The following is a 12,995-nucleotide window of genomic DNA, read 5'->3' as shown; positions in this document are numbered from 1 at the left end:
TAGATTTTGAGGAAGATGGATTTTGAGGAAGATGGATATTAAGGAAGATAGATTTTGAAGATAGATTTTGAGGAAGATGGATTTTGAGGAAGATGGATATTAAGGAAGATAGATTTTGAGGAAGATGGATTTTGAGGAAGATGGATTTTGAGGAAGATGGATTTTAAGGAAGATAGATTTTGAGGAAGATGGATTCTGAGGAAAATGGATTTTGAGGAAGACTGATTTTGAAGAAGAGGGATTTCAAAGAAGTGAAAATTAAAACTTAGAAGCCGAAGTAATGCCTCTTCTAATAATGACGTCATTCAGTTTTGGGTAAAAAATAAAAGAAACACGATATATTTTGAACGTACTTCAGTAAATATTGTTAGTTTACGTTCAGTACTTGAACGTTCATCCCTTCAGTTAACAATTAGAATATCTAGAAATATCAATATTGAACCTTCATTATTTCCATTGACATCCGTGACATCTTTACCCGTGCAAAGACTTCACGGACATTATGTGATATCTTTAAAATATTCGTCCACTTGACTAAGATAACACAGTGATCTATAGATAACTGAACACCCACATCACGATATCTCTGCACAGCAACAGGAGAAGACATGATCACAGAAACTGAAGCTTGTGTTGAACCTACAGTTACCACAACTGAGAGTACAGGTAACTGCTAAATGTCAACACTGAATTTGACGTCAGTGCTCACTAGATGACCAAATATTGTTCTCCATCGTCCAGAGTTCCGGTATCCAGAGCTAATTTTGGTCAGGAAGATATACTCTCAGTAGAACATTTGTGAATCTTGATCGTACATCTGTAAGAGATTTAGAAGATGATCTTGTAAAAATAATATAAACACTTGCTGATTTAACTGTCAAACTGTCGAATGACTGGCTAATCAATTTAAATCTGTTACGGACCCTTTTTGTGCTATTTTCCAAGACGATAATACACCAATTCACACCACTAGAGTTCATAAATAACATGAAGAACATGAGTGATAAATGACATGAAGAACATGAGTAAAATGGAACACTTCGATTGGCCTCCAGAATCACCGGTTGTAAGTATTATGGAGCATCTGTGGGGGTCAGCTGGAACAGTATGTCAGGAAGTGATCACCTTCACCGTCGTCTCTGGAAGAGTTAGAACAGATTTTGCTTGAGGAATGACTCACAGTTCCACTGGATGCTGATCGAACGTTGTGTATATCAGTTTCCTCGATGAATTGTTGCTGTTTTAGCTGTGAATGGAGGAGGAATTCTATATTGAAAATATAAAATGTTATAGAACAAGGTGTTCATATTTGTGCAGCCCTTGTACAAGTTGATCTTACATAATATGTGGTTACGAAAAGTCATGTGTCACTGCTGGTGACTGTGACCGTACACTGATGTCAGTGGAATATGTGACTGTACACTGATGTCAGTGGAATATGTGACTGTACACTGATGTTAGTGGAATATGTAGACTGTACACTGATGTTAGTGGAATATGTGACTGTACACTGTTGTCAGTGGAATATGTGACTGTACACTATTGTCAGTGGAATATGTGACTGTACACTGATGTCAGTGGAATATGTGACTGTACACTGATGTTAGTGGAATATGTAGACTGTACACTGATGTTAGTGGAATATGTGACTGTACACTGATGTCAGTGGAATATGTGACTGTACACTGTTGTCAGTGGAATATGTGACTGTACACTGATGTCAGTGGAATATGTGACTGTACACTGATGTTAGTGGAATATGTAGACTGTACACTGATGTTAGTGGAATATGTGACTGTACACTGATGTCAGTGGAATATGTGACTGTACACTGTTGTCAGTGGAATATGTGACTGTACACTGTTGTCAGTGGAATATGTGACTGTACACTGATGTCAGTGGAATATGTGACTGTACACTGATGTTAGTGGAATATGTGACTGTACACTGATGTCAGTGGAATATGTGACTGTACACTGATGTCAGTGGAATATGTGACTGTACACTGTTGTCAGTGGAATATGTGACTGTACACTGATGTCAGTGGAATATGTGACTGTACACTGTTGTCAGTGGAATATGTGACTGTACACTGTTGTCAGTGGAATATGTGACTGTACACTGATGTCAGTGGAATATGTGACTGTACACTGATGTTAGTGGAATATGTGACTGTACACTGATGTTAGTGGAATATGTGACTGTACACTGATGTCAGTGGAATATGTGACTGTACACTGTTGTCAGTGGAATATGTGACTGTACACTGTTGTCAGTGGAATATGTGACTGTACACTGATGTCAGTGGAATATGTGACTGTACACTGATGTTAGTGGAATATGTGACTGTACACTGATGTCAGTGGAATATGTGACTGTACACTGATGTCAGTGGAATATGTGACTGTACACTGTTGTCAGTGGAATATGTGACTGTACACTGATGTCAGTGGAATATGTGACTGTACACTGTTGTCAGTGGAATATGTGACTGTACACTGTTGTCAGTGGAATATGTGACTGTACACTGATGTCAGTGGAATATGTGACTGTACACTGATGTCAGTGGAATATGTGACTGTACACTGATGTCAGTGGAATATGTGACCGTACACTGATATCAGTGGAATATGTGACTGTACACTGACGTCAGTGGAATATGTGACTGTACACTGATGTCAGTGGAATATGTGACCGTACACTGATATCAGTCGAATATGTGACTGTACACTGATGTCAGTGGAATATGTGACCGTACACTGATATCAGTGGAATATGTGACTGTACACTGACGTCAGTGGAATATGTGACTGTACACTGATGTCAGTGGAATATGTGACCGTACACTGATATCAGTGGAATATGTGACTGTACACTGACGTCAGTGGAATATGTGACTGTACACTGATGTCAGTGGAATATGTGACTGCACAATGATGTCAGTGGAATATGTGACTGTACACTGATGTCAGTGGAATATGTGACTGTACACTGACGTCAGTGGAATATGTGACTGCACACTGATGTCAGTGGAATGTGTGACTGCACACTGATGTCAGTGGAATATGTGACTGCACACTGATGTCAGTGGAACATGACTGTACACTGATGTCAGTGGAATATGTGACTGTACAATGACGTTAGTGGAATATGTGACTGTACACTGATGTCAGTGGAATATGTGACTGTACACTGATGTCAGTGGAATATGTGACTGTACACTGATGACAGTGGAATATGTGACTGTACACTGATGTCAGTGGAATATGTGACTGCACAGTGATGTCAGTGGAATATGTGACTGCACACTGATGTCAGTGGAATATGACTGTACACTGATGTCAGTGGAATATGTGACTGTACACTGATATCAGTGGAATATGTGACTGTACACTGACGTCAGTGGAATATGTGACTGTACACTGATGTCAGTGGAATATGTGACTGTACACTGATGTCAGTGGAATATGTGACTGTACACTGATGTCAGTGGAATATGTGACTGCACACTGATGTCAGTGGAATATGTGACTGTACACTGATGTCAGTGGAATATGTGACTGTACACTGATGTCAGTGGAATATGTGACTGTACACTGATGTCAGTGGAATATGTGACTGCACACTGATGTCAGTGGAATATGTGACTGCACACTGATGTCAGTGGAATATGTGACCGTACACTGATGTCAGTGGAATATGTGACTGCACACTGATGTCAGTGGAATATGTGACTGTACACTGATGTCAGTGGAATATGTGACTGCACACTGATGTCAGTGGAATATGTGACTGCACACTGATGTCAATGGAATATGTGACTGCACACTGATGTCAGTGGAATATGTGACTGTACACTGATGTCAGTGGAATATGTGACTGCACACTGATGTCAGTGGAATATGTGACTGCACACTGATGTCAGTGGAATATGTGACTGCACACTGATGTCAGTGGAACATGACTGTACACTGATGTCAGTGGAATATGTGACCGTACACTGATATCAGTGGAATATGTGACTGTACACTGACGTTAGTGGAATATGTGACTGTACACTGATGTCAGTGGAATATGTGACTGCACACTGATGTCAGTGGAATATGTGACTGTACACTGATGTCAGTGGAATATGTGACTGTACACTGATGTCAGTGGAATATGTGACTGTACACTGATGTCAGTGGAATATGACTGTACACTGATGTCAGTGGAATATGTGACTGTACACTGATGTCAGTGGAATATGTGACTGTACACTGATGTCAGTGGAATATGTGACTGCACACTGATGTCAGTGGAATATGTGACTGTACACTGATGTCAGTGGAATATGTGACAGTACACTGATGTCAGTGGAATATGTGACAGTACACTGATGTCAGTGGACAATCACTTCTTCCATCAATTAAACGTAATTTAAGAGATTTATCAGTGTAATTAAGTAATAAATTAGGTAATAAGGGAATAAAATAATTAATTATAAGTAATGAAGTTTTTTTTTTACTCTCGGAGCAAATATGACGTTGTAACAATTGGTAAATGAGACTTGTGTTTATAATAAATGAACAGGGATTCGAACCGTGGTGGTGTAGCAGCCCCAACACTGTACCACACAGTCTGTACTCGTGGTGGTGTAGCAGCCCCAACACTGTACCACACAGTCTGTACTCGTGGTGGTGTAGCAGCCCCAACGCTGTACCACACAGTCTGTACTCGTGGTGGTGTAGCAGCCCCAACACTGTACCACACAGTCTGTACTCGTGGTGGTGTAGCAGCCCCTACACTGTACCACACAGTCTGTACTCGTGGTGGTGTAGCAGCCCCAACACTGTACCACACAGTCTGTACTCGTGGTGGTGTAGCAATCCCAGCACTGTACCACACAGTCTGTACTCGTGGTGGTGTAGCAACCCCAACACTGTACCACACAGTCTGTACTCGTGGTGGTGTAGCAGCCCCAACACTGTACCACACAGTCTGTACTCGTGGTGGTGTAGCAGCCCCAACACTGTACCACACAGTCTGTACTCGTGGTGGTGTAGCAGCCCCAACACTGTATGACACAGTCTGTACTCGTGGTGGTGTAGCAGCCCCAACACTGTACCACACAGTCTGTACTCGTGGTGGTGTAGCAGCCCCAACACTGTACCACACAGTCTGTACTCGTGGTGGTGTAGCAGCCCCAACACTGTACCACACAGTCTGTACTCGTGGTGGTGTACCATCCCCAACACTGTACCACACAGTCTGTACTCGTGGTGGTGTAGCAGCCCTAACACTGTACCACACAGTCTGTACTCGTGGTGGTGTAGCAGCCCCAACATTGTACCACACAGTCTGTACTCGTGGTGGTGTACCATCTCCAACACTGTACCACACAGTCTGTACTCGTGGTGGTGTAGCAGCCCCAACACTGTACCACACAGTCTGTACTCGTGGTGGTGTAGCAGCCCCAAAACTGTACCACACAGTCCCGTGGTGATGTAGTAAACACCACACAGTCTGTACTCGTGGTGGTGTACCATCTCCAACACTGTACCACACAGTCTGTACTCGTGGTGGTGTAGCAGCCCCAACACTGTACCACACAGTCTGTACTCGTGGTGGTGTAGCAGCCCCAACACTGTACCACACAGTCTGTACTCGTGGTGGTGTAGCAGCCCCAACACTGTACCACACAGTCTGTACTCGTGGTGGTGTAGCAGCCCCAACACTGTACCACACAGTCTGTACTCGTGGTGGTGTAGCAGCCCCAACACTGTACCACACAGTCTGTACTCGTGGTGGTGTAGCAGCCCCAACACTGTACCACACAGTTTGTACTCCAACACTGTACCACACAGTCTGTACTCGTGGTGGTGTAGCAGCCCCAACACTGTACCACACACCATCCCCAACACTGTACCACACAGTCTGTACTCGTGGTGGTGTAGCAGCCCTAACACTGTACCACACAGTCTGTACTCGTGGTGGTGTAGCAACCCCAACATTGTACCACACAGTCTGTACTCGTGGTGGTGTAGCAGCCCCAACACTGTACCACACAGTCTGTACTCGTGGTGGTGTAGCAGCCCCAACACTGTACCACACAGTCTGTACTCGTGGTGGTGTAGCAGCCCCAACACTGTACCACACAGTCTGTACTCGTGGTGGTGTAGCAGCCCCAACACTGTACCACGCAGTCTGTACTCGTTGTGGTGTAGCAGCCCCAACACTGTACCACACAGTCTGTACTCGTGGTGGTGTAGCAGCCCCAACACTGTACCACAGAGTCTGTACTCGTGGTGGTGTAGCAACCCCAACACTGTACCACACAGTCTGTACTCGTGGTGGTGTAGCAACCCCAACACTGTACCACACAGTCTGTACTCGTGGTGGTGTAGCAATCCCAACACTGTCTCACACAGTCTGTACTCGTGGTGGTGTAGCAATCCCAACACTGTACCACACAGTCTGTACTCGTGGTGGTGTAGCAACCACAACACTGTACCACACAGTCTGTACTCGTGGTGGTGTAGCAGCCTCAACACTGTACCACACAGTCTGTACTCGTGGTGGTATAGCAGCGCCAACACTGTACCACACAGTCTGTACTCGTGGTGGTGTAGCAACCCCAACACTGTACCACACAGTCTGTACTCGTGGTGGTGTAGCAGCCCCAACACTGTACCACACAGTCTGTACTCGTGGTGGTGTACCATCCTCAACACTGTACCACACAGTCTGTACTCGTGGTGGTGTAGCAGCCCTAACACTGTACCACACAGTCTCTACTCGTGGTGGTGTAGCAACCCCAACACTGTACCACACAGTCTGTACTCGTGGTGGTGTAGCAACCCCAACACTGTACCACAGAGTATGTACTCGTGGTGGTGTAGCAGCCCCAACACTGTACCACACAGTCTGTACTCGTGGTGGTATAGCAGCCCCAACACTGTACCACACAGTCTGTACTCGTGGTGGTGTAGCAGCTCAAACACTGTACCACACAGTCTGTACTCGTGGTGGTGTACCATCCCCAACACTGTACCACACAGTCTTCATTCGTGGTGATGTAGTAATCCCTACACTGTACCACACAGTCTGTACTCGTGGTGGTGTAGCAATCCCAACACTGTACCACACAGTCTGTACTCGTGGTGGTGTAGCAGCCCCAACACTGTACCACACAGTCTGTACTCGTGGTGGTGTAGCAGCCCCAACACTGTACCACACAGTCTGTACTCGTGGTGGTGTAGCAACCCCAACACTGTACCACACAGTCTGTACTCGTGGTGGTGTAGCAATCCCAACACTGTACCACACAGTCTGTACTCGTGGTGGTGTAGCAGCCCCAACAATGTACCACACAGTTTGTACTCGTGGTGGTGTAGCAGCCCCAACACTGTACCACACAGTCTGTACTCGTGGTGGTGTAGCAACCCCAACACTGTACCACACAGTCTGTGCTCGTGGTGGTGTAGCAATCCCAACACTGTACCACACAGTCTTTACTCGTGGTGGTGTAGCAATCCCAACACTGTACCACACAGTCTGTACTCGTGGTGGTGTAACAACCCCAACACTGTACCACACAGTCTGTACTCGTGGTGGTGTAGCAACCCCAACACTGTACCACACAGTCTGTACTCGTGGTGGTGTAGCAATCCCAACACTGTACCACACAGTCTGTACTCGTGGTGGTGTAGCAGCCTCAACACTGTGCCACACAGTCTGTACTCGTGGTGGTGTAACATCCCCAACACTGTACCATACAGTCTTCATTCGTGGTGATGTAGTAATCCCTACACTGTACCACACAGTCTGTACTCGTGGTGGTGTAGGAGCCCCAACACTGTACCATACAGTCTGTACTCGTGGTGATGTAGCAATCCCAAAACTGTACCACACAGTCTGTACTCGTGGTGGTGTAGCAGCTCAAACACTGTACCACACATTCTGTACTCGTGGTGGTGTACCATCCCCAACACTGTACCACACAGTCTGTACTCGTGGTGGTGTACCATCCCCAACACTGTACCACACAGTCTGTACTCGTGGTGGTGTACCATCCCCAACACTGTACCACACAGTCTGTACTCGTGGTGGTGTACCATCCCCAACACTGTACTACACAGTCCCTACTCATTACAACTTAAGTTTAGACAACTATGTGTATAATGATCAACAAACATGTGAGTTGTGCACTTGTCAAGTGAACAGATTTTTAGTGACTTGAAGTTTGTTGCAAGAGTCTTGTAGCGGCTGAAGTCTGCTGTCTTCGAGACAGAAAAAATCCAAATAGAAAAAATGATGGGAAAGGTTTCTAGATAAGTTAGACATGTAGAGATATTGAATAAAGAAAAACAGATAGCACAGAAGTTGGAATAGAGAAAAAGAGAGATGGAGTGAAAATAGGAGGTAACGTAAAAGGATGCCATCATTTGTGGTGCTTTTCGCCTATTTCCGGTGGGTAAAATGTCAGAAATAGATCATCCTCTCGGGAATCTTAGAATCTTAGACGAAGATCAAGCCAGTATTCTAACCGTCTTCAATATATTTGTAAAATAAAACAAACCACGGAACAGATAGAATTTGAACCCGTGGTGACTGAGTCGTAAAACTTCAGGCTAGGGTGTAAGCCACTGGTTTAACGCACAGGCCTGGAGTTTCACGACTCACTCGCATGAATTCAAGCCCCACCCGGTCCGTGGTTTGTTTGCAATCGTGATATTACGATTTCGTGAGCTCAGGAAGCTATCTTCGTTATGTCAGAATGGGCAGCGCTCTGGACTGTTAGTTTTGCAGCTGGCTAGACTGGTCTTCAAACTCCCCACTCTGTTCTGTGAGTTAACTCCACGATTATATGGCCCAAGGTCAGAGAGGTAGGTTTAATAACTCAGCGTCAATATCCACCGGGTTTTCTTACGACGAGCTCCACAAATATAGTAGTTCTTAAGTGACCATCCATGAAATGCCGAGCACAACTTTGTCCTTTCTGGAGGCACACCTATATGTCAATCATTTCCGTATATACAGTGTATCTCAGGCTAAATATTATTATTATTACATAAACGTCAGTGTCTCTGGCAGGAAATGAGAAATTCATTTAGGGCATATGTCCACATTTCGAAGTGTTGAGTGAAAAAGGTAGATAGGAAGGGAGAGAGGGAGACAGGGAGTGAATGAAAAAGGGAGAGAGAGAGAGAGAGAGAGAGAGAAAGAGAGAGAGAGACGAAGGCAGACATGGAGTGAGTCAGGGAGACAGGGAGGGAGACTTTTACAAAGATAATAATATTATATTTGTAACACTGGCTGCCGTGTTTACTCTGAGGTCTGTTGTTGTGGCTTCAGTTGTGCCGTCCATATATAGTGGTATAAGACGCTGGCAGCTGTAATTATCTAACTACAGGTGTCTGTACGTCTTATCTAGTACGTAATAACAATAACAGGGATGTGATCGACATGTTACAAGGTCGACGTGTTACAAGATCGACAAGGTCGACTCCCAAGAGGGAGGGAGATGATGACATGAACAACATTCATGTCTGCAGTAACATGAAGCATGTCTGCCGCTCTTGCCATGGATGAATCTCCCAACATGCCAATATGAAGGTGATGAATGATGTGTTAATTTCCTACACATACCACTGGATTCTAGTGCCTCCACCCCTCTTCTGCAGTCATTCTCTACCCCTCTTCTGCAGTCATTCTCTAGCCCTCTTCTGCAGTCATTCTCTAGCCCTCTTCTGCAGTCATTCTCTAGCCCTCTTCTGCAGTCATTCTCTAGCCCTCTTCTGCAGTCATTCTCTAGCCCTCTTCTGCAGTCATTCTCCAGCCCTCTTCTGCAGTCATTCTCCAGCCCTCTTCTGCAGTCATTCTCCAGCCCTCTTCTGCAGTCATTCTCCAGCCCTCTTCTGCAGTCATTCTCTAGTCCTCTTCTGCAGTCATTCTCCAGCCCTCATTCTCCAGCCCTCTTCTGCAGTCATTCTCCAGCCCTCTTCTGCAGTCATTCTCCAGCCCTCTTCTGCAGTCATTCTCTAGTCCTCTTCTGCAGTCATTCTCCAGCCCTCTTCTGCAGTCATTCTCCAGCCCTCTTCTGCAGTCATTCTCTAGTCCTCTTCTGCAGTCATTCTCCTCTTCTGCAGTCATTCTCCAGCCCTCTTCTGCATTCTCTAGTCCTCTTCTGCAGTCATTCTCTAGCCCTCTTCTGCAGTCATTCCAGCCCTCTTCTGCAGTCATTCTCCAGCCCTCTTCTGCAGTCATTCTCCAGCCCTCTTCTGCAGTCATTCTCCAGCCCTCTTCTGCAGTCATTCTCAGCCCTCTTCTGCAGTCATTCTCCAGCCCTCTTCTGCAGTCATTCTCTAGTCCTCTTCTGCAGTCATTCTCTAGCCCTCTTCTGCAGTCATTCTCTAGTCCTCTTCTGCAGTCATTCTCTAGCCCTCTTCTGCAGTCATTCTCTAGCCCTCTTCTGCAGTCATTCTCCAGCCCTCTTCTGCAGTCATTCTCTAGCCCTCTTCTGCAGTCATTCTCCAGCCCTCTTCTGCAGTCATTCTCTAGCCCTCTTCTGCAGTCATTCTCCAGCCCTCTTCTGCAGTCATTCTCTAGTCCTCTTCTGCAGTCATTCTCTAGCCCTCTTCTGCAGTCATTCTCTAGTCCTCTTCTGCAGTCATTCTCTAGTCCTCTTCTGCAGTCATTCTCTAGTCCTCTTCTGCAGTCATTCTCCAGCCCTCTTCTGCAGTCATTCTCCAGCCCTCTTCTGCAGTCATTCTCTAGTCCTCTTCTGCAGTCATTCTCTAGCCCTCTTCTGCAGTCATTCTCCAGCCCTCTTCTGCAGTCATTCTCTAGCCCTCTTCTGCAGTCATTCTCTAGTCCTCTTCTGCAGTCATTCTCCAGCCCTCTTCTGCAGTCATTCTCCAGCCCTCTTCTGCAGTCATTCTCTAGTCCTCTTCTGCAGTCATTCTCCAGCCCTCTTCTGCAGTCATTCTCCAGCCCTCTTCTGCAGTCATTCTCTAGTCCTCTTCTGCAGTCATTCTCCAGCCCTCTTCTGCAGTCATTCTCCAGTCCTCTTCTGCAGTCATTCTCCAGCCCTCTTCTGCAGTCATTCTCCAGCCCTCTTCTGCAGTCATTCTCTAGTCCTCTTCTGCAGTCATTCTCCAGCCCTCTTCTGCAGTCATTCTCTAGTCCTCTTCTGCAGTCATTCTCCAGCCCTCTTCTGCAGTCATTCTCCAGCCCTCTTCTGCAGTCATTCTCTAGTCCTCTTCTGCAGTCATTCTCCAGCCCTCTTCTGCAGTCATTCTCTAGTCCTCTTCTGCAGTCATTCTCCAGCCCTCTTCTGCAGTCATTCTCTAGTCCTCTTCTGCAGTCATTCTCCAGCCCTCTTCTGCAGTCATTCTCTAGTCCTCTTCTGCAGTCATTCTCCAGCCCTCTTCTGCAGTCATTCTCCAGCCCTCTTCTGCAGTCATTCTCTAGCCCTCTTCTGCAGTCATTCTCCAGCCCTCTTCTGCAGTCATTCTCTAGTCCTCTTCTGCAGTCATTCTCTAGTCCTCTTCTGCAGTCATTCTCCAGCCCTCTTCTGCAGTCATTCTCTAGTCCTCTTCTGCAGTCATTCTCCAGCCCTCTTCTGCAGTCATTCTCTAGTCCTCTTCTGCAGTCATTCTCCAGCCCTCTTCTGCAGTCATTCTCCAGCCCTCTTCTGCAGTCATTCTCCAGCCCTCTTCTGCAGTCATTCTCTAGTCCTCTTCTGCAGTCATTCTCCAGCCCTCTTCTGCAGTCATTCTCTAGTCCTCTTCTGCAGTCATTCTCCAGCCCTCTTCTGCAGTCATTCTCCAGCCCTCTTCTGCAGTCATTCTCCAGCCCTCTTCTGCAGTCATTCTCTAGCCCTCTTCTGCAGTCATTCTCCAGCCCTCTTCTGCAGTCATTCTCCAGCCCTCTTCTGCAGTCATTCTCCAGCCCTCTTCTGCAGTCATTCTCTAGCCCTCTTCTGCAGTCATTCTCCAGCCCTCTTCTGCAGTCATTCTCTAGCCCTCTTCTGCAGTCATTCTCCAGCCCTCTTCTGCAGTCATTCTCTAGACCTCTTCTGCAGTCATTCTCTAGTCCTCTTCTGCAGTCATTCTCCAGCCCTCTTCTGCAGTCATTCTCTAGTCCTCTTCTGCAGTCATTCTCTAGTCCTCTTCTGCAGTCATTCTCCAGCCCTCTTCTGCAGTCATTCTCCAGCCCTCTTCTGCAGTCATTCTCTAGTCCTCTTCTGCAGTCATTCTCCAGCCCTCTTCTGCAGTCATTCTCTAGTCCTCTTCTGCAGTCATTCTCTAGTCCTCTTCTGCAGTCATTCTCCAGCCCTCTTCTGCAGTCATTCTCCAGCCCTCTTCTGCAGTCATTCTCCAGCCCTCTTCTGCAGTCATTCTCCAGCCCTCTTCTGCAGTCATTCTCCAGCCCTCTTCTGCAGTCATTCTCCAACCCTCTTCTGCAGTCATTCTCCAGCCCTCTTCTGCAGTCATTCTCTAGCCCTCTTCTGCAGTCATTCTTTAGCCCTCTTCTGCAGTCATTCCCTAGCCCTCTTCTGCAGTCATTCTCCAGCCCTCTTCTGCAGTCATTCTCTAGCCCTCTTCTGCAGTCATTCTCTAGCCCTCTTCTGCAGTCATTCTCTAGCCCTCTTCTGCAGTCATTCTCCAGCCCTCTTCTGCAGTCATTCTCCAGCCCTCTTCTGCAGTCATTCTCTAGTCCTCTTCTGCAGTCATTCTCCAGCCCTCTTCTGCAGTCATTCTCCAGCCCTCTTCTGCAGTCATTCTCCAGCCCTCTTCTGCAGTCATTCTCCAGCCCTCTTCTGCAGTCATTCTCTAGTCCTCTTCTGCAGTCATTCTCCAGCCCTCTTCTGCAGTCATTCTCCAGTCCTCTTCTGCAGTCATTCCCTAGCCCTCTTCTGCAGTCATTCTCCAGTCTGCAGTCATTCTCTAGCCCTCTTCTAGCCCTGCAGTCATTCTCCTCTTCTGCAGTCTTTCCCTCGCCCTCGTCTG

Source organism: Cherax quadricarinatus, chromosome 67 (assembly GCF_038502225.1).
Source record: "Cherax quadricarinatus isolate ZL_2023a chromosome 67, ASM3850222v1, whole genome shotgun sequence".
Classification (NCBI taxonomy): Eukaryota; Metazoa; Arthropoda; class Malacostraca; order Decapoda; family Parastacidae; genus Cherax; species Cherax quadricarinatus.
Note: the sequence above shows the minus strand (reverse complement) of the source record.